The 27,782-nt window shown below is 40.4% G+C and overlaps 1 pseudogene; it reads right to left on the bottom strand.

Moving 5' to 3' along the window:
* Window positions 1–3,757: 3,757 nt before the first annotated feature.
* On the bottom strand, window positions 3,758–5,688 carry LOC143611227 (serine/threonine-protein kinase-like protein At3g51990 pseudogene; annotated as a pseudogene).
* Between the last annotated feature and the right edge of the window lie 22,094 nt (window positions 5,689–27,782).

Raw genomic sequence — 27,782 nt, 5'->3', positions numbered from 1 at the left:
CATTATAGGCGTATGTTCATTATGCTTCAACCGGGTTATTCTATTCCACCTCTTAGAAAGAAAAGAACTTAAATTAAAATACTTAATAGCCTGGCGATACATTTATACAAAACTTCTACCCCGGGCACACACAATGGAACCGTAAACAGTCAAATGAAATCCAATCCATGAAATAATTTGATCCATGGACAACATCATTGTGGTAAAGATCGTAATGCCAGAGGAATCATTACCGCAAGGCATAGGGGAGGGGGGGTCATAAGCGTCTATACCGTAAAATAGATTTTCGATGGAATAATAAAGACATATGTGGTATAATCTTAACCATAAAATACGACCCGGATGTGTTTTCAAATAATCTAAGTTGATTTATTAGAAAAGTCAAAACCTTTAAAATACTATGAGATTGAGATGTTTGAGTTTAAGTCTTTCAATAAAAATAATAAAAATCTAAACATGTAGAGCAGTTACTACGGTTTTGAACATAACATATATTTTTATCTCAACCGCTATATATTAAATGAAAATTGTAATAAACAAATGAAGAACCTTAAGTTATTTATAATGGAAATTCATATTCATATGCAATGCATGACCAACCACACAACGTTACAATGAAGCAAGGGTGAGCCATCATAACTTTTGCTGTCTTCTTTTCTTTTATATTGCATAATAATTGTTTTTTTATTAAAAAAAACAAGAAAAGAAATACTAAATATTAATTTAAGCGCCTTTTAAAATAATAGAAAAGATATAAGCCGTTCAGAAAAGAAGAAAAACAAAGATAAAAATGTAAGTTACACTCCTCAATGCTGCCAAGCATGTGTTCAAGCTTACCAATTATACTTCTTTTATAAAGGTAAAACCTTAGAATTTTACATATTTTCACCTCCTAATTAACCTCAACAATTACATATTTTTTCGAGACAAAAAATCAACTACAAAAGTTTCATTTATACGATTATTAATTAAATATTCTTCTAAACCAAAAAATGATCAATTACATATAATTTCCCGTTATAAAACATATATATTACATATTTATATGTTTTATTAAAATAGCTAGTAAGGTTGACACAACAATAATTAGCATAGTTCAAAAACTAAAGTAATAATAATTATTATTGTAATATTAATCTAATTACTCTAATTATTTAATAAAAAAATATATGTACATGTTCCTAACACTATCTTTATATCAATCATGTTTTTCCACACGTTATCAATACGTCATATAATGTGAACTTAAACATCCAAAAGATAATTGTAAATTCCTATTACTTCATGTCTGCTTTTATAGATTTCATTCCATCTAATTTTCTTACCTAGTCAAGATGCCATCATGCTCAAATTGAAAATGAACCAATTAACATGCAATTAGCTTTTAATGATTCTCATTCATTTTTGTGAAGCTATATTGAGATATCATTTAAATAATGGAAAGTACTCGACCAAATGTATTTCTAAACGCAAATGTTCTTATCATCAGGGGTTACTTTCAGGTTTCAAGTTACTTGAGTTAGAAATTTGATTCTAGTACTCACACATGATCCTTCAGGTTATTCTGGTTTAAGTTAATCGGGTTCTAAATATTTGACCTAGAAAACAAAAAATAAAATATATATGTTAAAATTTAAGCAAAAATATCATATTCAAATTTTAACTTACATAAGCAAATAACAAACTGAGACTGAAAAACTAATCGATTGATGAACTAAGCCTAAAGAACCAATCGATTGATTAAATAAATAGTCATATCTCTTGACTTCTTGAGTAATTGGTGGAATTAAAATAGACCGAAATACTAATCGATTCGATGGGGGTTGAAATGTTGGAATTGGAGTAGAATATTTTACCGACGATATTAGAATCAACGATATAACATAAAACGAAGCAGAAAATAAGTCAGTGCCACAATAGCATTTAATATAGATGAATAGGTTAAACGGGTATTCGGGTTTATCTAAATGCCCAAACCCATTAAAAACTACTCGATACTCGACTTGGGTTATTCGAGTTTTATGACTATGGGTGAATAATAGTTTATCGAATCAGATTTCAGGTTGCGAATACAAATGAGAGCCATGCTTATCACTTATGTTGTTTGCATTTACTTTTGCATAACTACGTTTCTAATCATTATGAAAAAGACAGGATGCTTACAAGACAATAAAGATTTGTTTGAAATAACATCTAATGAGAATAAACAAATATCTAATGATATTGCTACTCAATATAAAATGCACATAGACAACGACTTGTTACTAATGTTGTCATCTACCTTGTGGAGTTTATGAACAATACTACACATTTTTAATTAGACCTTTCAATTTATAATTATGACTATCATTTTATATTAACAACTCGACATACCTAGAAGCTCCTATTACCATCTTCAAACAAAATCATTTGTCACATGTTCAAGATCCCCATTTCATACAAAATCACTTTTAGCTAAATACAATGAATACCTCATTTAAGAAAGATTATTTTTCCATTTTTTTTTTATTATCTGGAAGACTTGAATCTAAGACTGGACCTCCCAATCGATTGGTGTTTTAAAGGTCTTGTTTTTGTCAAACGAACCCCATTATTTAATGAATATCACTAGTAACGGATAAATAAGCATATTCATTTATTACTTATTCAATATTCACAATCGATACATAAACCATTTTAAGCTAACTTAACGCAACGAATATCTAAGATAAAACATGTAAAAGATTGTATCCGTCCGTCACATATTCAATATCAGCAATTGATACAAAACCTCTTTTCAACTTAACACATCAAATATTTGTAGTATGACGGTATATGATAATATTCATTGTCACATACTCAAGAATCACAGTCGATACAAAACCATTTTAACTGGTTGTATTCATATGTCACATATAAAAACCACTTTTAACTTAAGGCAAAAAAAATCGGACAAATCATATTATTCATTATTATCTAATATAATTTACAAGTTTGGTGCCGCTAAGTCGTCATTGGGCCACTTGGCGGCACCTTACTTGTCCACACAATTTTGTTTTTGTTTTTCGTTTTCTTAGCGTGACGAAAACCGACCCAATTTGCATAGACTCAACGTGTGGGATCGACAACGCTTGGTTTTACCAACACCCAAGTTTACCGACCGACAGCACCCCACTGGTCCACTCAATTTTTATATAATTTTTTCCCTTTTTTAGCTCTGGTATCGTAACGTACATAGCGGAAACCGACCGAATTCGTGTCCGGTTACCGCCTCAACACCCAAGTTTACCGACCGACACCACCCCACTGGTCCACTCAATTTTTATATAATATTTTTCCTTTTTTAGCTCTGGTACCGTAACGTACATAGCCGAAATTGACCTAATTCGTGTCCGGTTACCGCCTCAATGCCCGGACGGACAACGCTTGGGTTTTAGCATCGTCCGGGTTTACTGACCAAACAAACTTCGTTTTAAATAACTTATTCTTTTTATATGTTAATTTGACAAAAATATATTTTTTGGACGCTAAGGTTTTACCAAAGGTGTATATCGTAAAGAACGTAAACGAAACTAATTGAATTCACATCAACTCACCGACGTAACGCTCGGGTTTTACCAAAACCCAGGTTTCAACGTTGAGGTTTTTTCTAATCGTTGCGCCTGGTGAAAATCTAGTTTGTCATATTCAAGATCCACAATAGATATAAAAGCACTTTTAACATGTTAAAGATCCTCAATCGATATAAACCAAATGATATTAATACTCAAAAAGCATATGAACAAGTTGTTCTATATCTTTGAACAATCAACAAATACAAAAGAAAGATACCCTCCTTGGTCTTTCTACCTAAGATCAAGCATAGTATCTATTCTTATCAGTACACCAAAACATTCAAAATTAACAATGTAATTACCTAAATCAACATTCACACATTCGTCGTAGATTTTGATCGAGTGACTATATAAAACCGTCTAGATTCCACATTCGACGTTTCCCCAGTCGAACGATTATCACCTGACACATTATTCTTTAACCGCAATCTCCTATTAACCTTCGGTCTAACGGTTTCATCTTCTTCATCATCAACCCGTCTCGCCATAAGGTCCATCAAATTATTTCTTAACCCCAAATCGGAATACACCCGTCTAGGGTTACTCAACCGCTTCCCATCACCGCCATTGCCAGTATGCACCGCCCTTGTAGAAGCCAACACCACCGGTCTTCCAACCGTCTCAACCATCAAACAAGGGTTAGGCAAACCATTCCATGATCTAACCGGAACCAATTTCGTCAACATACTAAGCGATTCCACAATCTCACTCATCGACGGTCGCCTTTCCCGGCAAGACCTCACACATTTGGCGGCAATCACCGCCAACTGCTTGCGAACAATCGGATCCTTCGGAGGCGGGATCCTCGGATCAAAAACACTCATCAATTTCCCTCTCCTAATCAACGGAATCGCCCAATCAACAATCGAAGGCGGCGAATGACTAACATCAATCGCCTTCCTCCCGCTTATAATCTCCAACAACAAAATCCCAAAACTAAAAACATCCGTCTTGGTACTCAAATTATCCGGAGTCACATACCCGGGATCCAAATACCCCATAGTCCCGGCCGGGGGAGTCGACAAAAGGCGGTAATCATCCACATGACACCGCAGCGCCAACCCGAAATCCCCCAACCGGGCATTAAAATTACGATCCAAAAGAATATTAGCACTCTTAATATCTCTATGAATAACCGGGGGATTAGACGAATGAAGCGTCTCAATCGCTTTAGCTGTATGTACAGCTAAGCGAATCCTGCGCCCCCAGTTAGGGGGCGCAGGATTCACATGTAACGTATCGTACAACGTGCCGTTACTCATAAACTCAACAACCAGCAACCGATTCTGTTGGGGGTTGTTGAGGTTGTTGGTGAACCCGATGAGGTTCACCAGGTGAGGGCTTTGAAGCTTGGACAATATGTTTATTTCGTTCTCGACTTCATTGTCGGGAACGGAAGTCACAAAACTGTTGTTATGATGATGATGATTATTATTATTATTATTATTATGGGAGCATGGTTTTTTAACGGCGACGAGACGGCCGTTACCGAGGAGGGCTTTGTAAACAAGCCCGTGGCTGCCGCGGCCAAGGAGCTTCTGGTCGGAGAAGTTGTTGGTGGCGGCAGCCAAATCTCGGTAATCGAAGTGTTGGATTTTGGTTTTGTGGGTTTTTTTTTCTTCTTTTGGGTTTTGGGTTTGTGGGGTTTTGGATGGGGTGTGAACTGCGGTGGCCGATTCGGCTTTGCAGGATAAATAGCCCATCCAAAATGGGTGGTGAAGAAGATGATGAAGAAGAAGATGATGATGGGAGAGTGGGTGGGTTTAAACTTTAATGGGAGATTTGTGAAGGAGGTGAGAGTCAATGGGGAAGACAACCATTGAAGAAGAGGAGGAGCATGGGAAGAGTGGTGTACCCCACCGTACACGATAACGCATTAACTCCGTCTAATCTGGTGGTCAAATTGTGGGTTTTGTTTGGATCGTGGACCAAATCTTCTTCTATAAAAGGGTATTTGTATGTGTAAATATTTTTATAAAAAAAGGAACCAGATGTTAATAAAGTAATAAACAATAACTATAGTTATTACACCATCCCAAATCCCAACGATACATAACATTAAACCTTTTTTCGAATTAATTTTTAATAGTATTGTTAATCTGGTATTTCGGTATAAGTTTATGCGACTCGTGTTAATATTAGTGTTGTGTTTGACGAGTAAAATACGGTCTTTTTAAACAAATAACATCTAAACAATATTAAAATATACGGATTATATTTGTAACCTTTTTTAAATAATTAGGCTATGATTTTTTTAATTATCTCTGTTTTTAATGAAACTATACAACCAAATTGTATATTTTTTTTTTAAATTTAAGTTTTCTACTTACCTTTTATAGTAAGACTACACAATCGTAAATATTTATTGTTTTTAATTATCTTTCTTATAAAAGTAATCATATTTTATGAAAGTTTCTAACAATAAATAGAAGACTTTTGCCATTGTCTTATTTGGAAAACCAGAATCGCGATATTGTTTTTGTTTGGGGCCTATTGTGGCTTTGGCAATATTAGTAGAGTAATTAAAACAATAATTTTAAGAAAGAACAAACTTTAACCGCATATAGTGGACTTATTTTCAATATAATATATGAAAAACAAATAAGGTAAGTGAACAATCAAACTGTTAAAAACAACTAAGACAAGTAATACAAACCAAGAGGTAATTAAAAATGAGTTTACACATTTATTCACCCAAAAGTTTATACACCAGAATACCCTACCTGGTTTGTAAATAAAATTACCCAAAAGATACGCCCTTAGTCCAACTAGGCCACAAGATTTGGATTTGGTTATGGCTCCTGATATGGCGGTAGCACTGGACGAGACTCGATCACCACAACCCTCTTGTGCTGCATTGGTGTCTGAAAACGTCATTGCCGCAGGTCCCAATTTGTTAGTATATGTCAGTTGCAACACAATTAACATATAGTAGGTTCAAAAGACGCACTCATGTCCCTTTGAACGATATGCTAAATATTTCCTAAAGACCATGCGATTAATGTGACGTATGCACCATAGCAAATCTGGCCCTCAAGAGAAAATTCCCAAATTAGTCCAAAATAGGAGAGAGAATACCAAATTAGTTCAAAATTAATTTTAATTACCAAACTAGTCCAATCAAACTAATCAGGAACGTGAGATTGGGAATCGTGACGTGAGTTTTCATAACCAGTCACAAATTGCCACCTGTAAAGGTGACGTGAAAGTTGCAACCAAATCTGTCTGAGCCGATAGTTTTCTAGCTAAAAGCATCTTCTGAAAAACCATGGTTTTCAAAAGAAAGTTAGCGGCCCCGTGAGTTTTCAAAGTAATCGGTGATCGCGTTTTTTTGAAATGCGTCACAGGGTGAATTTCGTCTTTTTTTTGCATAAAAAGAAGTGTTGTCAAAAAAGATAAATTTTGATACAAAATATATAATTTCGATGGGTTTTAGTTGAAAGTTAACCTTTTTTGCATAAAAAGAATAATTGTCAGAAAAAGATTAAATTTGATATGAAACTTATGTTTTTTTGCATTGAAATGAGTGTAGTCAGATCCGATGAGTTTTGATATTAAACTCATATTTTTCGATGGTTTTAATATCAAACTTATCATTTTCGTGATAATTGGGCCCACGTTGTAAGATCCGATGACTTTTTCTACAAATATTTTGAATCTGATGGTTTTTTGTATAAAAACATCTTTTTTGTATCCTTTAAATTTAATTATACAATTAATAATTGAATTGTATCCCCTCATCTTCATTTACCATTGATCACTTGTATGTTTTGATTTCATGGAATTTGATAATGTTGTCGTTTATTATGGTGGTAATTGGAAAGACGTTAACGGAACTGAACGATGTAGGTCTTCTTCCCAACTCGTGACACTATGTTGTCATCATAAAACGAACCTACAAACCCGGAACCCATATCAACAACTTTAATCCTATCACCTCTCTTAAATTTTATTGCTTTACAAGAGATTTTTGTTGAAATGGAACAACATATAGAGAAATACATAACATAACAAGCTTAAAATACACATTAGTCGGATTTATAAATTTTTTTTATGAAAATCAACGGAGAAGATAAAATTCATAGGTAAATTATCGTTTTTTAAAAATTTTTTGTACATTTATCGGTTTTTTAAAACTTTCTTGAAGTTCATCGGACAAGACAATCTTCATTGCAAAAATATCATATTTTTCCAACTTTTTTGAAATTTCACGAAGTAGACGAAATTCACCCGAAATGCGTCGAAGGCGACGAAATTCAAATAAACGCTAATTCCGTCGTTTTTTGAAACCACACGGGGCCGCTAACTTTCTTTCGAAAACCATGGTTTTTCAGAAGATGCTTTTGGCTAGAAAACTATCGGCTCAGACAGATTTGGTTGCAACTTTCACGTCACCTTTACACGTGTCAATCTGTGACTGGTTACGAAAGCTCACGTCACGATTCCCAATCTCACATTCCTGATTAGTTTGGTGGACTAGTTTGGTAATTAAAATCACTTTTGGACTAATTTGGTATTCTCTCTCATATTTTAGACTAATTTGGGAATTTTCTCTTAAAAATATGGTATGTTGCAAAGTAACCAGTCATGCCACCAAGCCAAATTGTGCGTTGTTGTGGAAAATAGAAAATACATGAAAAAGATCTATGTCAGGGCATCACTCTATGCTCTAACCACACCATGTAATGGTGCACACAATGACCTCGTTTATGTGTCTGTACAAGGGGTCTCTTATATGACTCACCCTATCCTTCGCCAGTAAGGCTTTCTCACCTATCTGCAGCTAAAAGGTTGTTAATGTAAGATCCTCCTCGGTCACTATATCGTTGAGAAAAGATCAATCATAGTATTCTCTTATATGTATAAGCCCGAAATAAGACTAAATTACAAATTATGTCCTTGTCAAGTTAAACTTTCACTTTTCATCGTTTATACGAGAAAGTGCCTCGCTTTTAGTCCTTTACATATATGCGTTATTCCATGTATTTTCCCATGAGGAATTTAGAGAAGAATCTTATATATCTTCTAAAAAATATGGGAGACATGTTGAAACTAGGATTGTTTATCAAATCAAATTTTAGGATCATCAACTTAGTTATTTAGTTAAGTTGGAACATTCAAATTTTGAAACTAAATTCGAAATTATATAGTATTCAAATTTTCATATCTGCGATTCAAATTAACAACAAAGATACAGTAAGCTTAAAACGACACAAATTGGACACTTCTAGTTTAAATTGACATAAATGTTAAAAAACGAATCAAGTAGTTCAGTTTAATATTCATTTGATTTTGTTCCTAGTTCAGTTTCAGACCATGGTTTTGCTTTTTATGGTTCGGTGCATTTTAAACTTAAAACGAACCGAGGGTTAGACCTTTATTATTATTTTTTTCATAAAAATAAACAAATTTGTTTTAATCGTCAAACCATCAAACCTAAACTTGTAAAACTAGTATCTACGACCAAGCCACCTATCTCGGTTGGTTTGGTTTGTGGTTCTCGAAACCGTATATAGTGGTTCAACGCATGGATAGTGTCAAACTAGTCGAGCTAAACCATGAACACATGTACTTAAAATTTGGTATAATATCATGTTTACTAACAATATATAGTTATAAATAATAGTAATAATAATTACACTCATTTTTAAAATTTACAATATTTACACCAACTTCATAAGCCTTGCATGAGATATGAAAATTTTGGTTTGCAAAGAGGAGAAACGTCAGTATAATAAATTGTATTAATGTAATGTTTAAAAATGCAATTTTTAATATTTTGATAGGGTGTAGCAAGTGCTAAGAATTTTTTTAACGACCAAAGAATCCTTCACACTTGCTACTGGCTAAATTCACAATATCTGAATACACTCACCTTTTGATCTGGGGAAAACCCTCACCTAAGACCAACGCCTGTGAACACTCCATTGAAGACACGACAGTACAGGTAGATAAAACTCGTCAAGTTCAAGGATCCAACTAATGAATGTCACATATTCGTCTAGGCTCCCATCATCACCCGATGCTGATGAAACTAAATGGCGGGGGAATGAATCGAACATGTGTCACATAAAACATCAAGTTTATCCCTTACCACTCCACCACCACCACTTCATGTTCTTTTATTTTTTCCTGCTATACTTAAAAAGCATATCTTTTTTTCTAAATACATGATTAATATACTTAATGAAATTTCATGATCCTATCAATTCTATTGCTTCAAATTTTGTTTAATTTAAATAAAAAAGATTTTTTTAAATGTATTATATTGGAAAACTACCAAAAAGGAGAATTGTGGATGTAATGGAATTGGAATTCTATGTATGAAAGGACAGGGATGTCAACACCCTGCTTTTTACCAAACGCCCGTCGCCCAAAGACATAGATTTGTGCAGTTTTGTACACATTTTAGTTTTAACTACTCAAGAATATCCTCTCTGTTCTAGGGTTTTCGATATTAGTAAAAGTGTTAGGAGAAAAGTTCATTTCGTTTATGTCCAGATGACCAGTCCATTATTGGACCATGCATCGACCGTCTCATGTATACAGTATTTTCTCACATGAAATTTTAGTTGTTAAAATCCAAAAGAAATAAAAATCGGTGTCACTCTATGCTGCCATCCATGGAGCATTCGAAGGTTACAGTATAGATCGAAGGCGAATCGTGAAAGCGTTGCTAATATTCAAGAACAGCGTCACAACAAAATAAAATCAAATACTTGTCACTTGAAAAACTCGTACATAGATCTTTATACTGTTAAACTTTAGACAGGCGAATCAAGAACACCAAACACGATATTGCATAAAACGTTTATGCGACTCTTTTCATTAATAAGAAACAAGGACAAAATACTTTCTACTCTTCTCTACTCTCTCTACTCTACCAACAAAAGAAAACCAATAATGGGTTTATATAGCACCCACAATTCTAATCCTACTCAAACTAGGAAACATAAACATACTAGACTTCTAATTTATTTAAGGAAAATTGGATTTTAATAATCCCAACTTAATGTAGTTGACTGATAATAATCCCAGCTTTGAAAGTAGCTGTCACTGGTCCCAACTTTCACATTATTTATTTTCATTGGACCTCTGTTAAAAAAAACTTAACGATGTTATGTTTTTTTTCAAATTTCAAACTGATATTTTAGGGCTTTTGATCGGAATGAGAATACGAGTCGATTGATGTAAAACTTACTTCCAAACGGTGGTCCAAACAACTAAAGGAAGCTTCAATTTCGGTGTTTAAACTTTTAATTAACAAAAATCAAGTTGTTTGAAGCGTTGTTTCGAGTTAAGTTTTACATCAATCGACTCGTATTCTCATTCCGATCAAATGCCCTAAAATATCAGTTTGAAATTTGGAAAAAAACATAACGTCGTTAAGTTTTTTTTAACGGGGGTCCAATGAAAATAAATTGTGTGAAAGTTGGGACCAGTGACACTTACTTTCAAAGTTGGGATTACTATCAGCCAATTGCATTAAGTTGGGATTATTAAAATCCAATTTTCCTTTATTTAATAATAAATAAAAGATTACTATGACACAAAGTTATTCAACTTGGTCCCTAGACTTTGGATCTCCACCAAACCGCCCCTTGAGATCTTCTGTACCACCCTTCTACTTTTCATATTAACCATTAGGGTCCTTCAAGTTGATGTTGGTCCAAGTTTTACATATACACCCGCAGAAAATCATGTATTCCCATGCCTATGTACCCGTGAACGTAAATCCACCCCTAATCAAGATAGACATGCATAAAGTAAGTTATTTGGCTCGCCTTAAACTCAAAATGCAAAGACTACTTCCTTCCTAGAAGGTTAGAAATAAAGAGTCCTATTTCTTTCCAAAACGCTTTACCATTTCTTCAATAGATCAAATCATCTTTTGCTTACTAGGTTTTAATAATAAGCTTCTTATTAAAGAATTGTTCTCATATTTTCTTCACTCATATATATTAAAAGCTTTGAATTCTCTTATAAGTATATTGGTATATTAAAAAATAAAAACTATAAATGAGCAAGCATTTCTAGCTAGGGCGATCATACATATTTAGCTTACTAGTTTTTAAAAATAAACTTCTTATAAATATGAATATGTTGATTCATGGCATCCATCGTAAGTTCGTAGTTTGTATCTTGAAGCATTTTTTGTCAGAGCTTTGCTTGTCAGATGTAGCACCCCGTTCCCAGTGTGAATAAGTACTATATAAAGGTAATCGAGTTTATGTATATTATTCATAATGGATTAAATTAAGGATGTGTTGGATGTGCACATGTGAAGAGGTAGGTCCACGTAAAGCCCAGTTGGACCCGCAAGACACACCTTGAAGAGGTACGTATGCGCAAAGACTAACTGGTCCCGCAGGACCCACCATGCTCTGAGAGATGAAGACCTTACACGCAGTACGCCAGCTGTTCCCGCAGGAAAGCCTCCCTTGGTACAGTACCCTGCCTGTTCCCGTAGCTATGGGTACAAGCCAGGAAGGAAGGCTACCCGCACTAACAGTAAGGCTACACGCATAAGGCACTAGCTCTTACACTTCAGCAATGTCACCTGAGGAATGAATGAGCAAGGCGGGAATATTCCCGCCCAAATGAGCCAGTCCGTACGCTTCTGGAAGATCTTTTGTACTATACCTGCCAAGGTATGGACAAAATAGACAAGATCTGACCAAAGAAGCCCATGAATCAATCACAGGGTGACAGCTCACCGACAATAGTACGAGGAGGAGCACGCTCCAGTACAAAATGTCACTATCAGCCGCTGCCTACCCACCAACTCCCATCGTGGCACGTACATAGCCCGTAGTTGGTGGAAAAGGAATATTATACAGCTGGCCGTACCTGCTTGGAAACCTACCTTCGGCTATAAATACTCCAACACCTTGGAACGGTGTCATCATCTCATATCATCTTATCTTATCCTCTAGCTATTTCTCTCAATATACACCTATATTCAGAGCAATCTAGTCTGATTCTCACGCCGGAGGGTGGTCACAAGGAGGAACCCCCCCTTCTCAGTGACGAGCTCAAGGTGTCTGTTTTGCAGGTCAAGAAGAATAACCATCTTTGCCGGACCTAACCCTCGTGGGAAACATCTACTTAACCCTAAGATTATCCGTAATCTGCCGGGGTCACTTAGTGTTTATTCATTGGCGCCATCCGTGCATAAAAGTTAGAACTAATTCAGTTTTTTCAAAACCTCTGGAAAGATGGTTAAATTTACTCCGATGCCAAGGCCAACGAGTGACCAAGACACTCCGGTAACCACAACCCCAGCTACTGGGGGAACACCGGCGAGTACACGATTTTTACGAACACTACCCCGGTTACTCAAGCCGGGGCAAGTGCAGTAAACAATCCTCCCCTGGGATTCATTGATACCCAGTTGGAGAAACAACAGACGAGGCTCCCCCGCCAAACACTTGATCAAGTTAAATCTTGGGCGGAAGCACGTCAAAAAGAATTCCAAGGTGAGTTGGATGAACGTTTACGTTCACTCCAATAGGCTAATGACGAACTCGGAAGCACTTGACAACAGCTCAACATGAGCAATGATTGCGAGTATTCGGATGATGAGTGGGAAGAATCTGACAGTGACGCAAACCCTCGTCATAAGACGAAAGGGAAGCGTAAAGAAACGGACCTCCAGCCGAGAAGAAATTTTGGAGAAACCTTCAGACCAAGGAACGCGGGGGGAAACCCACGTGACTTCTCCAAAACTTTCAGACCAACTATTGCAAATGCGGGAACGTCCAAGTTTACAAAGGACATTGCGGAAGCAATCGCCCCGAAGAGTGCCAAACAGATGTCCAACATCGGCACTTATGATGGCATATCCAACCCAGACGATCACTTGAACAGATTCATAGCGGGGGCAACCGTCAGCAACTGGACGGAACCCACGTGGTGTTATATGTTCCAGATGACGCTGGTCGGAGCGGCCAGGGCGTGGTTTGATCGTCTACCGGTCCACCACATCTATGATTGGGCGGACTTCCAGCACAAGTTCAGCCAGCACTTCAGTCAACAGAGAAAATATACTAAAGAGCAGTGGACGATCCTCAAATGCGTTAGAGAGGAGGATGAATCTTTGCTAGACTTCATCACTCGCTTCAACTCAAAGAAGCTGAGTCTGGGCACCATAAGTGAAGATCTCGTTCGCGCCGCTTTCATCCAGGGCGCCGAATACCCAGAGCTTATCCGCACATTGACGGGTAAAGATGGCATGCCATCCACATGGGATGCCATCATGACGGCAGCTAAACGCTTTGCCGAAACGGAGAAGCAACCGGGTAGAAATCTTCCCTAGAGTACAAACCTCTACACGCAAAGGACCAGAGAGAATAATGTCCGCACCGCCCGGCAAAACAAGAAGAGGAAGCTAGGTATTTGGCAGTTAAGGGTAAACTTTGAGACCTCATCCAGCTCTCGCCCTCTATTAGGCGGAAGGGATAACACGCACCCACCAAACCGAAACCCCCGATGGACGCCACTCACCAAAAGCGTCACGGAGATATTTGCCACCGAGAAACTCCCATGGCCAAAAGCTCCAATGATCCGGCAGCGTCATAACGCGGATCAGAGCAAATCCTGTGACTTCCACGGGACAAAGGGTCACACCACCGAGGAGTGTACATCTTTGAAGGATGTTGTCGAAACATTCGTCAAAGATGGAAAACTTACACACCTTGTGGCATCAATCAAGAATGGAGGGAGGAACGATAATCGGTACAAGGGCAACTGACGAAAGCCTGTTGACATCAACATCCACATGGTTCATGGTAACGTCAGAGGAAGAAAACGACGAACGACAGAACCATGTGCGTGGAAGGAAGCTGAAGTGCGCTTCCCGCGAGTGCCAGGAGGGCCCAACAAAGAAGGCCCTATAGTCATCAAAAGCCAGCTGGGGAACTACATCACTTCCCGCACTCTTGCTGATAACAGCGCTTCGTCAACGGTCATGTATAGGCAGTTCTTCGACAAGCTAGACGACGAAGACAAAGAACGCCTGGAAACGGTTTACGCCTCGATGGAAGGGTTCGATGGTAGCACAAACACCCCCCTGGGTATCCTATCTTTCCCCGTCACTCTCACGGACGGGAAACACTCCCGCACAGAAGACGTGGACTTCGTCGTAATGAGGAAGCCACACCACACATACGACATTCTCTTCGGGAGAGACGGGATGGCAAGATTCAATGCCATGGTGTCTTCAGTCCACGGCATGATGGGGTGGCCAACAGCTGAGGGTGTAGCGATGATCACCGGTATTCCCCAGGTATGCATCACATCTGTCTCATCTAAACCCAAACCAAAGATGGCTAAACCAACCATCACTGAACCAGAAGAATGGGCCTTCAATGGCAAATACCCTGACCAGGCTGTTACCATTGGCCCAACAATTACCGATCCTACACGCACCTTACTCAAACGCTTACTGCAGAAAAACGCTGACATCTTCGCATGGACACCAGCTGACATGACTGGTGTATCTCGAAGTAAGGCAGAGCATAAGCTCAAGTGTGACCCGGCTTTTACGCCAGTCATACAAAAGCGTCGAGTAATGGGGGCGGAACAGGCTAACGCGTGTAGAACCCAAGTCAAGGAACTCCTTGATGCGGGCATCGTACGCGTTAGCAGATATCAAACATGGGTTGCAAATCCCGTCATGGTACCGAAATCTAACAAACAATGGCGCATGTGCATAGATTTCAAAGACCTAAATAAAGCATGCCCCAAAGATTGTTACCCGTTACCCGAAATTGACCTTAAGGTAGATTCGTTAGCACCGTTTCGCCTTAAATGCTTCCTTGATGCGTATAAGGGATACCATCAAATCCACATGGCCGTTGACGATCAGGACAAAACCGCATTTCGGACGCCCGATGGCACATTTTGTTATCAAATGATGCCATTCGCACTTAAGAATGCCGGGTCCACATACCAACGCCTGATGGACAAAGAGTTTCATGCCCAAATTGGGAGGAACTTGGAAGCTTACATGGATGACTTGGTCATCAAAAGCCTTGAGCCAGAAGCGATGTTGAAAGACATCGAAGAAACTTTCAACACGCTCAGAAAAATAAACATGAAGCTCAATACGAGCAAGTGTTCTTTTGGGATGGAAGAAGGGAAGTTCTTAGGAGTCATCGTTACCAAAAATGGCTTCAGAGCGAACCCTGAAAAGGTCGAAGCCATTATCAAAATGGAATCACCTACTACCATCAAACAAGCTCTGACACTGAATGGATGACTAGTCGCACTTAATCGCTTTTTGGCGAACCATGCGGATAGGTCGTTCCCATTCGTATCAACATTGAGAAACTGTATAAAGAAAACGCACTTCCGCTGGACACCAGAAGCGGAAGCAGCTTTTCAGAAAATTCGGTCACGCTTGATCGAACCCCCAACGCTCACAGCACCAGAAGCGGGGGAGGAATTAATCCTATACCTCTCCGCCACAGACAGAGCAACCGGGGCAGTTCTACTAGTAGAACGGAAAGGCATCCAGATGCCAATCTACTATGTTAGCCGCGTCTTAACAGACATAGAAACCCGGTACTCTACCCTGGAAAAATTAGTCTTAGCGCTTGTACAGGCTTCACGCAGGCTGAAACGATATTTCCAGGGTCACCCAATCACCATTATCACCAATTTCAAACTTGCAAATGTTCTAGGCAAACCCGAGTTGTCAGGACGTCTAGCCAAATGGGCAATAGAATTGGGAGAATACGCGATAAAGTACAAGCCAAGACCAGCCATAAAAGGCCAGGTCTTGGCCGACTTTATTGCAGAAGTCCCCGCTTCGCGGGAGAAAGAGTGCCAGGAGGAGGCCCAACCCTATCCAGCACAGGACATCGATGATGTCTGGCGACTCCACTGATGGAGCAGCCAACAACGAGGGTTCAGGCGTAGTGTTGAAACTAACCAACCCAGCAGGCCAAGAATACACTTACGCTATTCGACTGGATTTTCCAAGTACGAATAATGAAGCGGAGTATGAAGCATTCTTGGCCGGGTTGAGAATTGCGCGTAAGATGGGAGTGAAAAACTTGGAAGCCCACGTGGACTCCATGTTAGTAGCCAACCAAATAAACGGGACGTACACGGCCGTGAACGACACAATGGCCCTATACCTCGCACAAGCAAAAACCCTTATGCGCAATTTTAACTATTGTAAAGTTATACACGTCAAGCGTAGCGAAAACAAATCTGCGGATGCGTTAAGCAAGCTGGCATCATTAGCCTTCACCCACTTGGGAAAGGACATTCGCGTTGAACTCCTTGGAGCACCATCAGTCCCGCACAAGGAAATTTGTGTCATCCAAACCGGCACGGAAACGTGGATGACACCAATCATAAATTACCTTGCGGCGGGTATACTACCAGAATCAAAAACACAGGTAAGAAAGATACGCTGTAAAGCACTGAACTATCAACTCGTTGATGACATCCTTTACAGACGTAATTTTCTTGGCCCACTCCTAAGGTGCGTGGACAACCAAGATGCTGATTACCTCCTAAGGGAAGTACACGAAGGCATATGCGGAGTACACGCAGGTCCACACCCTGTTGTAGTCAAGCTAAACAACGCGGGATACTTTTGGTCGGGGATGCATACGGATGCGCTGGCATACATCAGAAAATGTAGGTCTTGCCAGCTCTACGCACCCAACACGCATCGCCCGAAGAATGAACTTGTTCCAGTCACCTCCTCATGGCCATTCCAGAAGTGGGCCATCGATGTGACAGGCCCATTTCCCACAGCAGCAGGGAACGTTCAGTTTCTAGTGGTAGCCATCGACTACTTCACCAAGTGGATAGAAGCAAAACCCTTAGCCCAAACAACCGCAAAACATATCAAAAAATTTATTTGGGAATTTATTATTTGTCGTTTTGGACTTCCACAGAATTTGGTGAGCGATAACGGCACCAACTTTACTGATAAGAAGCTACAAAAGTGGCTGGAAGAACTTCAAATCACCCACACCTTTACCTCAGTGGCGCACCTGCAGGGTAACGGTGAGGTGGAAAGAGCAAATAAGAGCATCGTCGATGGCATAAAGAAAAGACTCTTGGAACATAGATCTGGCTGGGTGGATGAAGTTCCACATGTCCTTTGGGCGAACAGAACGCTAAAAAAGGCAAGTACGGGAGAAACCCCGTTCAGCCTCACCTATGGCAATGAAGCCATGGTCCCGGTCGAAATTGGTTTACCCTCACCAAGGGTCTTGACTCAACCAGAAGACAATGATGCGGAAAGACGATTAGACCTTATACTGACCGAAGAACGCAGAAACTTAGCCGCAGCACGTGAAGAAAATTATAAGCGACAAATGCAAAAGTACTATGACACGCGGGTAAAACTCTGCAACTTCAATGTCGGAGACTAAATACTGCGTAACAACGAGGCTTCGAACCAAGAGCGCCCAGGAAAGCTGGCCCCGGTCTGGGAAGGGCCATACACTATTAAAGAAGTTTTGGGAAAGGGCGCATACCGGCTCGAAAGGCTCGATGGCGCCCCCATCCCAAGAACATGGAATGGAGCTTAATTACGCAAATGTTACATGTAGATCAATTCCAAACTTGTAAAGAAAAGGCCTAGAGCCACTTCTAATGGAAATGATTCTCCTTTATCACATTGTGTTGATAGCCTTACCTTTATACTTATGAACTTTCCACACTGGTATGCCGGTATTCACCGCATAAATAAGTGGGGAAAGAAGTAAGTCGTTGCGTGTGGAAGGCGGCAAAACCCGCATAAACATAAAAACAGTAAAAATTTCTAAGGAAAAGATGAGGAAAACCTTCACGCATGTCAGATATAGGTAAAGTTTGGCCATCCTACTAAGTGAAAGTGACGGTCTTACCCGCACAATCATGATAGAGGAAGCAAAACTTGAACTTATTATCTACCACGTTGACAGGTTAACTTATCCAAAACACTTAGAAAGTTGCTAAGTTAAACTAAAATATGCATAAGCAAAACATATAGGGTTTACAAGGCAATGCATTAACAAAACATTTATATTCCATAAAAATTAAACATTACAAGAATGGCTGGGCATCTACCCGCCTACAAAAATGTAAATCTATCCTAGCAGGTGGAAGGGATCTCAGGGTTCAAGCTTCAGGACCACTCCTTCCAAACCCACTTGAACCCGCACCATCAGTTGACTGTGGCGGGTCAAGGAAAGCCTTGAGAATAGTTAGCCCATCATCAGCAGCAGCAATCTCGTTCACCTTCTCCACCACCGGATGTGGGAAGACAGCATACTGATTCACTGCTTGGTCATAAGCAGCTTCAGTGTCCACGTCATAAAGAGGGAAGTTGGAAGGCGGGATGCCTTGCTCAACAAACCCTAGACCAAGCAGGAACCCAGCCTTTTCCCCATCCTCATGAGAAGCGTTGAGGGCTGCGCTCATAGCATCGTCATAGGATGTGTTCGTGAAGATCTGATGCACAACCTACAAAATAGAAATATATTAAACTTTTCTAAGTATAAAGAAAAGCGTAAAGAAACTACGGAACTAAGCATACCTACGACAACGCTTCTCGTAGAAGCCATTCTTCGGTGACCAGAGCTTCCTGGAGGGCAGCTTGAGCTTGATCACGGGCGCATTCGGCTTTATTTTTGTTAAGGTTGGCGAGCAACACATCTTTAGCAGCAGCCTCTTCAACGCCCTTCAGCTTACGCTCAGCACGGTCAAGCATACCCCTCTGGTCCAGTAGCTCCTGGAGCTTCTTGGCATCTTCCAAAGCCAAAGCATAATGAGCCTGCCGGAGCTCTTTTAATTCGGCTTTAAGCTCTTCAATCTCTGTGCGCAAAGGCTCAGCAACGGCTTCAGCTTTGGTGGCCCTCTCGGTTGCGTTCCGTGCAGTTTCCTTAGCCAACCTAAGCTGTTCGTTAACAGCTTGGGTAGCCTTGGAACGGGCCTCTTGCCGGACCTGAACCTGAACCTCGAGGTCCTTGAAGGCCTTCTCCTTTTCCGCAGCGATGGCGGCAAGTCTCTTATTCTCCTCCCGGATAGCTCGCGCCTGAGCCACTTCCAGGCTACGCGCCGTCTTTAACTTGTCGTTTTCACGACAGAGCAACTCGACGCGCGGCTGCATCCGGGCAAGGAGGATTCGGAGCTCGTTGGTTAGCCTACCCTCCTGGTAGCTAGCCATGGCCTCCCCCAGCGCACCGCTTGGGGCGGCGTGGCGCGCCCATTCGACGCAGTCCACAGCCGTTCGAAGGGTTGTTCCTCGGCGGATGTTCCACCGTGGAACATACACCTCATTGGAATCTGAAACTGCAAAAACAAGAAACAGTTAGGAAAAATGATAAAAAATGATAAAAAAAATATAATAGGCCAAAATAACCCTACGCACCTGTAGGGTCGACAACAGGCCGGTAGCCGCCAAACCCATCACCCGAACCTAAGGGATATCCATCCAAGAGGTCGGGGAGATGGGAAGGAGGCAGAGATTGGCTAGAAGCCCCAACCCTGGACATACCTGAGGAACCGGCCATAGACAAGGTAGTCGTCGGTGCCGGATGAGGCACGGTAGAAGCCGCCGCGGTAGAAACCATCGGAGGTGAACTCACTTGAGGTGAACTCACAACCGTGGCCGCCGCTGTGGAGGAACCCGCAGCAAAAACCACCGCCGGCTCAGTGAAGGAGGCAGTGAAGATGGCACTGACAGCCGGCGGAGATGTCACAATTGGAACAGTTGGCTCAACGAGATGAGCAACTGAACCAATACTTGAAACAGGCGCGGTCGCCTGGGTCATCGCCTCGGGTAGGTTGACCAAACCTACCGTCGTGGGTCCAGAACTGCTTCTTCCCGCAACACTCTGGAATGCGGTTGCATCCACGCCTGCATGAAAAGATATTAAATATAATGGCGGAAAGAAATGCGGTTAAGACAAATGAAATTTATACTTACGGGTTTTCTTGATCTTGAAGGTTCTGACAGGTGGGGACGAACCCGATGGAGCCGGACTCTTCATGCCGGTCACCGTCGTCGTACTGGGCTGCTCGGAGGTAACAGCAGTCTCAACCTCCGAGACAGCGGTCTCACCATCACCAGGATTCCCCGCCGCCTCCTCGCTTTCGGTCTCCGAATCAGACCGATTCCCTTGATCGGCGGAGGTAACCTTTGCCTTGTCCTTCACGCCGGCAGCCTTCTTCTTCCTCGCGAAGAAAGGACCATCTGCGGATTCCTCATCAGAAGATGACAAAATTAGAGGAATTCCAGCAGAGGTTTGAGCATGAAGAGGGCGGGGGTTAAAGAATCCCTTACCTGGCCGCGTGGCGCTCAGAATCTCGTGGGCAACTCGTTCTCATCAAGATCACGAGTACCCAGGATGAGCAACCGCGGGAGAGCGGTGGTCCCGCTCGACGGGTAGACCTCCACGAACCGATCCGCCGTCTGCTCCAGGATGGGCAACTCGTTCTCATCAAGATCACGAGTACCCAGCCGAGCGGGACCACCGCTCTCCCGAGGTTGCAGAAGCGACTGCAAGTTGTTTCCCTCTGAAAATAAAAAGAGAAATGGTTAGAAAAAAACCCTAAATTGGCAAATAAGACAGAGCATACCGTAAGGGATAGAGTTCAAACCGTATTCGAGGATGATGGGTATCTGAGGCGTCTCTGCCCCGGCATCCTTCCATACCCGGCTCATCCCGAGCATCACCATTCCAGACTCCGCAAAGCGGTAAACCGGAGTCTGGATCCGGGAGATCTTGGTAAACCATTCCGCCTCCTGGTAGTTGGAGGCGTGAAGGTTGGGGAGTGCTCTCCCGTTCTTGAATGTCATCGCGATAGGGACGACACGGGAAGAGATATAGAAGAACTCCCGTTTCCAAGATCGAAGACTGCGCTCGGTAGCACAGATCTTCAAACCCTTGATCCTAGTGACCAAGGTGTACCAGCCTTGAATGCACCTCCAAGAGTAGAAGGTCATCAGGCGGTCGACGCGGGGCTCAACACCCAGAATGTGGCACACCCATTCAAAGTGGCGGATCTTAGCGATCGCCATTGGGTGTACCTCCGTCAAGTGTACACCATGTTTCTCCAAAACACGATATACAAACTTCGTCAATGGGAATCTGAGATTCCCATATATGAAGAATGCAGCATATACCCCTATCTTGCCCTTGGGGGCATCATACACCATTTGGTGGGGCTCTGGAAACTCAGGATCGAAGGGCTCGAGCATGAATTTCTTCACGATGTAGTGATACAGGTCGACGGAAAGAGCACACTGGCACTCGCCAGCAGTACTCTTATCGTCCTTGTCAGACGTGGACGTCGGGTTCTCGGAATACACATCGGACTTTTCAGCAGTAACTTCAGGATCGTGAATGGAAGACATGTTTTAGATGTAAAGAAGGAACGATTTCAGGAGAATGCTCGACAAAAGTTTGAGTATTCGCCGGAAATCGCTTAGAAGAAGAAGGAAGTGAAAGTGTGAGTTGAGATGCATCCTCTCCCCCCTTTATATACTCATCACAATGAATGCGATGAATTTAATGCGGGGGAGAGAGAAGAGCGCAGGCGCAATGAGATGACGACACGTGGAAAGCAAGCTGGCAACAGCTGTCGACAGGACGCGTGCCGTAAAATTCGCGCCCACGCGCCCGAAAACTTGCGCCCACGCGCCTGAAAAAGCATCTAGAATGACCATATACTGTCACGTCACCATAACTTCCTGGACATCCTGAACTGCCAGAAGAAACCGTCGGAAGACGCTAACGTCCCTTCAACAGTTTGGACCGTTCTTATCCTTTCACCAACTCTTCAAATTTCAAAAAGATTCAAAAAGATTCAAAAATAAGAGGGAATATACCCCCTCACCTTGGGAAGCAAAAAACCATAAGACAAGTGCGGGTACAGTGTCAAGGCGAAACCCTTCACATACTTAGCACTTGCAAGGAATTGAAGCCAAGAAGGATCTTGTGGGCCATGCTTGCGGAAAGGGAAATAACACCTCCGCATGGCGGGGTTGACAACTAGATTGTTTGAAACTTCAAGGTGGAATTGGTAGTTTAACATAACTGATCACTATGTCCAAACCTACCAAAACCTCGTGAAGAGTATACAAGTGAAATTCAACGCTCCCGACTTGCGAAGAGGTTAAACACCTACCCGCATCATAACCAAAGATCAGGCAGAAAAGTCAGGAATTTCTGCAAGTGACATTAGGAAAACTGTGGGAAGAATCCCCACGGAAAACCTTAAAAAACAAAAACCACTTTAAAAACCCTTGCTTAAAGTCCAAAAGTTCACCTCATTAACAATTCATGAGAAGAACAATAGACTGGGGGGACTTGAAGAGGTAGGTCCCCGCAAAGCCCAGTTGGACCCGTAAGACACACCTTGAAGAGGTACGTCTGCGCAAAGACTAACTGGTCCCGCAGGACCCACCATGCTCTGAGAGATGAAGACCTTACACGCAGTACGCCAGCTGTTCCCGCAGGAAAGCCTCCCTTGGTACAGTACCCTGCCTGTTCCCGCAGCTATGGGTACAAGCCAGGAAGGAAGGCTACCCGCACTAACAGTAAGGCTACACGCATAAGGCACTAGCTCTTACACTTCAGCAATGTCACCTGAGGAAGGAATGAGCAAGGCGGGAATATTCCCGCCCAAATGAGCCAGTCCGTACGCTTCTGGAAGATCTTTTGTACTATACCTGCCAAGGTATGGACAAACTAGACAAGATCTGACCAAAGCAGCCCATGAATCAATCACATGGTGACAGCTCACCGACAATAGTATGAGGAGGAGCACGCTCCAGTACAAAATGTCACTATCAGCCGCTGCCTACCAACCAACTCCCATCGTGGCACGTACATAGCCCGTAGTTGGTGGAAAAGGAATATTATACAGCTGGCCGTACCTGCTTGGAAACCTACCTTCGACTATAAATACTCCAACACCTTGGAACGGTATCATCATCTCATATCATCTTATCTTATCCTCTAGCTATTTCTCTCAATATACACCTATATTCAGAGCAATCTAGTCTGATTCTCACGCCGGAGGGTGGTCACAAGGAGGAACCCCCCCTTCTCAGTGACGAGCTCACGGTGTCTGTTTTGCAGGTCAAGAAGAATAACCATCTTTGCCGGACCTAACCCTCGTGGGAAACATCTACTTAACCCTAAGATTATCCGTAATCTGCCGGGGTCACTTAGTGTTTCTTCAACATGGGAATTAAATTTAAAAGTCATAAAATTAGTTGACGAGCCAAAAATATCGAAATTACAAAGATTAAGTCCATAAGCTAAGCCGTCATTTACAATTCATCTATCCTATGATATATGTTTGGCATTATACTTTCATCTATCCTATGATATATGTTTGGCATTATACGTCGTTTCAGAAGCTGAAGAGGTATGTACCCGCCTCAACACCGAGCAAGGCGGGTCAACCCACAAGATATAGACAAGAAGCTTGAAATCAAGACATTATGAAGGCACAAAGCCAAAACCTAAGCGCATGGCGCATATCACATATGCTCATGCATCACATGCTCAGGCATCATATGCCCAGGCACCACACATGCTCAGGCATCATATGCCCAGGCACCACACATGCTCAGGCATATGCTCGCGCATCACATATGCTCACGCATATCACATATGCGCGTGGCGCATCAGCGCGCGGCGCATATCACATCTGCGCATGAAACATCTGCGCGTGAGAATAAAGAGAAGACCTCGCGCATCCTCAGGATTGGCGCATATCACACATGCACATAATCAACCTCGTCCTTATCCAAATCAGGATTAGGGCAACCTTGATTGTGCACGTCAGACAACCTTCCAGAAGGTATCTTTTTAAGGAATAAGAATATGCTGATGTTGACAGCTGCCAAATGAAAGGTGGACAACTCAGCATAAACCATGTGCTACCACGTGATTACAACCAATGAAAAAGCACCAGGTGTCCCCAAGGACACGTGGCGCCAAGCAATTGGAGGAGGCCAACGAAACCCTAATTGGGTCTGAGCCCAATCAGTGGAAACCCTAGCACTATAAATACAGCATCAACTCCACAAGGAAGCATTATCAAATATCACCTGACAACATACAATCACAGAGTATTCAGCTATTAAGCAATACACTCTAAATTCCTTACTCTCACATATTATTATCTTCTCCCACAAATACTTATTCTCACACCGGAGGGTTACCCCAAAGAGGACCCCTCTGTCCCTTTCTGAGGGGTAAGTTTACGGTGCTGTTCATTTTGTAGGTGGAAGAACCCAGATCCAAGAGAAACTATCGGTGAAATAGCATAATCACACCCGAGGAAAGTAGATCGTCTACCAGTGAGTCGATCCACGCTTCTTCAGAAGCAATTTCACCCGTGGTTTCATGCGTCTTATTATATAGAGGTGCTTGAGAGACTCTTTTGTGTTTCTCACTTTCACTTTGGTTAAGAGAGAAAAGCTAGACATAGTGTGGGAACCCTCCTTTGATGGATTCTTGTGTTTTAATGCTTGTCCGAGTCTAGGATTAGCTTTTAGAGTTCTAGTTTATTTTGGATTTTTTTTGTGTAAGGGTGTAGTAGGTGTACTTAGTAATACAATGAGTGCCGCCGATAATTATTGTCATGATATATTTTCTTTTTTTTTAACGGTCAACAAACATAGATTGTCTAGGTATTTTGTACGGGGTGACCTAATGGCAAAAGATCACCGCCAGCTAGCTCAACCTAGCTGTAAAGTCCTTAAATGCCTCCAAGTTATTTCCAGTTTCGGGGAAAATCCACCGCCTGAAGACCCACTAGTGGTAAAACTCATGTGCCCTCATGATCGAACTAAAGATTAGAAAGATCCAATATTCCTTCATTGAGTCACCCATGTCCCCTCTAATGTGTTGTAAGTGAGAATTAAACTTGGGTCTCGATTAAAAAACCAAAACTTTCTACCACTACATTACGTTGGAAATGACATTGTAATGAAATATACGTAGATCATGAGTTAGATATATGTGCATTCACAATCCAATATTTGTTTTTGCAAATATTAATAACACAAAAAGAAAATAAAATTAAAAAACTAAAACATTGATATTATTTAATGCGTGATTGGTTGAGAAAAGGTGCATGTGCTTGATAAATTGTTTTAAAAGCAAAAGACTAATTAGATGGTAAGTTAGAAAAAAAAAAATACATCATCTTTGAACTTTAAAAGTGAATCCACCTTCCCTCTTCACTAAATTTATATAAAAACAAAAGAGCAACTACTTTTAAGACAAAAAGAACAACCATCTTTATTGTAAGTGAAAACGAAATTTTAGTATTGAGCCTTTTAAACTCAGACTTATTTAAATCACTTAAAACATAAGCCTAATTTTTATTTTTATTTTTATTTTTATTGTTATGAAATATTAAAAAGACATTAAATACGATTTAATTAAAGTGATACTCACCGACCCAGATAATAGTGTCAATGTGTCATTAGCTTTTAGTTACACTTTTATAAAGTATGGACAATGTTTTAGTGTTAGGTTATAGTGACACGTGTAAACCGAATTTATCTTGAAAAGATTAAAAAATAAATAAACAAAATCTCATCGCAAGTCACACTATTTTTTGTGTCACTATACTGATCTTTATTGTAGCCATTTTAATCAGCATTTTATGTGTAGGTAAAACCATAAAAATTATGACACCTTTTATATATGTCACCAATGATATTTATCATATTTTAATTTCTTGTGGTGCTTGTTAAAGATGCCCTGCGAGTATATTTCAAAACATTATAAAATGGAACATGATTTAGTATTTCAAAACACTTTAAATAAAATGATTTAAAATATTTATACAAGCTTATTTTCTGGAATTGATCAAAGTCAAACGTCATAAACTCAATCCACGTTCTCGAGTAACGCAAATGCAAGAAGTCTTATGGCTATAAGGTTAAATTGTCAAAAAGCAGACTCTATGGAGTCACTATAAGCCGCATTAGTGTTCATATGATACTATGATAGGGGCTTCCAATCACCTATCTACCTATTTTGAATAATAATATTAGCCTTTTAAGATGTTTTGAACTAGTTAAAAACCTAGTGTTGCGGCGGGGCATAAAGCATTAAAAATATAATCCATTAAACCGATAAGGGTATTTAACTCGTTCAAGCCGCCATTCGTGTTTTGGTAGGGTAGTAAGGTGGTTATGGTATAAAATATAAGGTTAAAGGTTCAATCCCCGTGATGTGTAATATTTAGCTATGAAAAAAGGAAACGCATTCAACCCATTAAAAATAGAAACCGAGAAGTCTTAAATAAACAAAAATTAGACATAAAAGCATTGAAGCATGTACAAACATTTCTAAATAATAATTGCAATAAAGTTTATTAATAAAAACTAAAGTTGAGGGATAGTAATTATATATAACAAAGTATGCGGACAAAAATTAACTAGTTTTATACCCGTCCGGTGGACGGGCATTTTGATGTTAAATGATAGTTATTTTTCTTTACATTCCAAACAACTACGTTAAAAGAAATGAAAAAAAGCAGTCTACAAACGATGCAATGTCAAAAAAATTATTATTTGATAGTATATGACGTCATTAGAAGCCATATAAATACAATATATACTTTGTGAAAAATAAAACACAACAATCACTATATATGATATTTTGTACGAAATTTGGTATAAATAAGTAAATAACATATAAAACAACTCAATGAGGGCATAAATCTCTTTTTCATCAAATAATTATCCTCCTTTGAGCATAAATAACTAAATAAATGAATTGATTCGATTGCTCTAAAACAAAGAATTCATATTTCCAAACTTGATTTCAATCTACGTCATCTGAATTCCACTTTGACCCAATGCACTTAACACCATAATTTTGGAAAGGACAAATATTGCTTCAATCGCCTTCTGGATCTTGAAACAATTGGATCTTGGAAATATATCTTTCCAAGATGATCAAATAACATGGATCTATGTCATAAAAACCTGAACTTTGTAGCAGGTTCGTTAAGTATGCAAATTCCCAGTTTTCGGAAAGTGTAAATGATGATGATCTTCGTTTGGTTTATGTCATTTGAGCTATCATAAACTGATCCTGAGTCATCACTCCTTTTTTGGCAGATGAATTTGCTTCTTTAGATCTGAAAAAGCAAAAGGGTAATATATGTAAAAAACAGAAGGAATTAAAAAAA

Source organism: Bidens hawaiensis, unplaced genomic scaffold (genome assembly GCF_021521415.1).
Source record: "Bidens hawaiensis isolate Kalapana, Puna unplaced genomic scaffold, B.hawaiensis_p1.1 tig00030252_1, whole genome shotgun sequence".
Taxonomy (NCBI): Eukaryota; Viridiplantae; Streptophyta; class Magnoliopsida; order Asterales; family Asteraceae; genus Bidens; species Bidens hawaiensis.
Note: the sequence above shows the minus strand (reverse complement) of the source record. Positions and strands in the feature narration are given on the sequence as shown.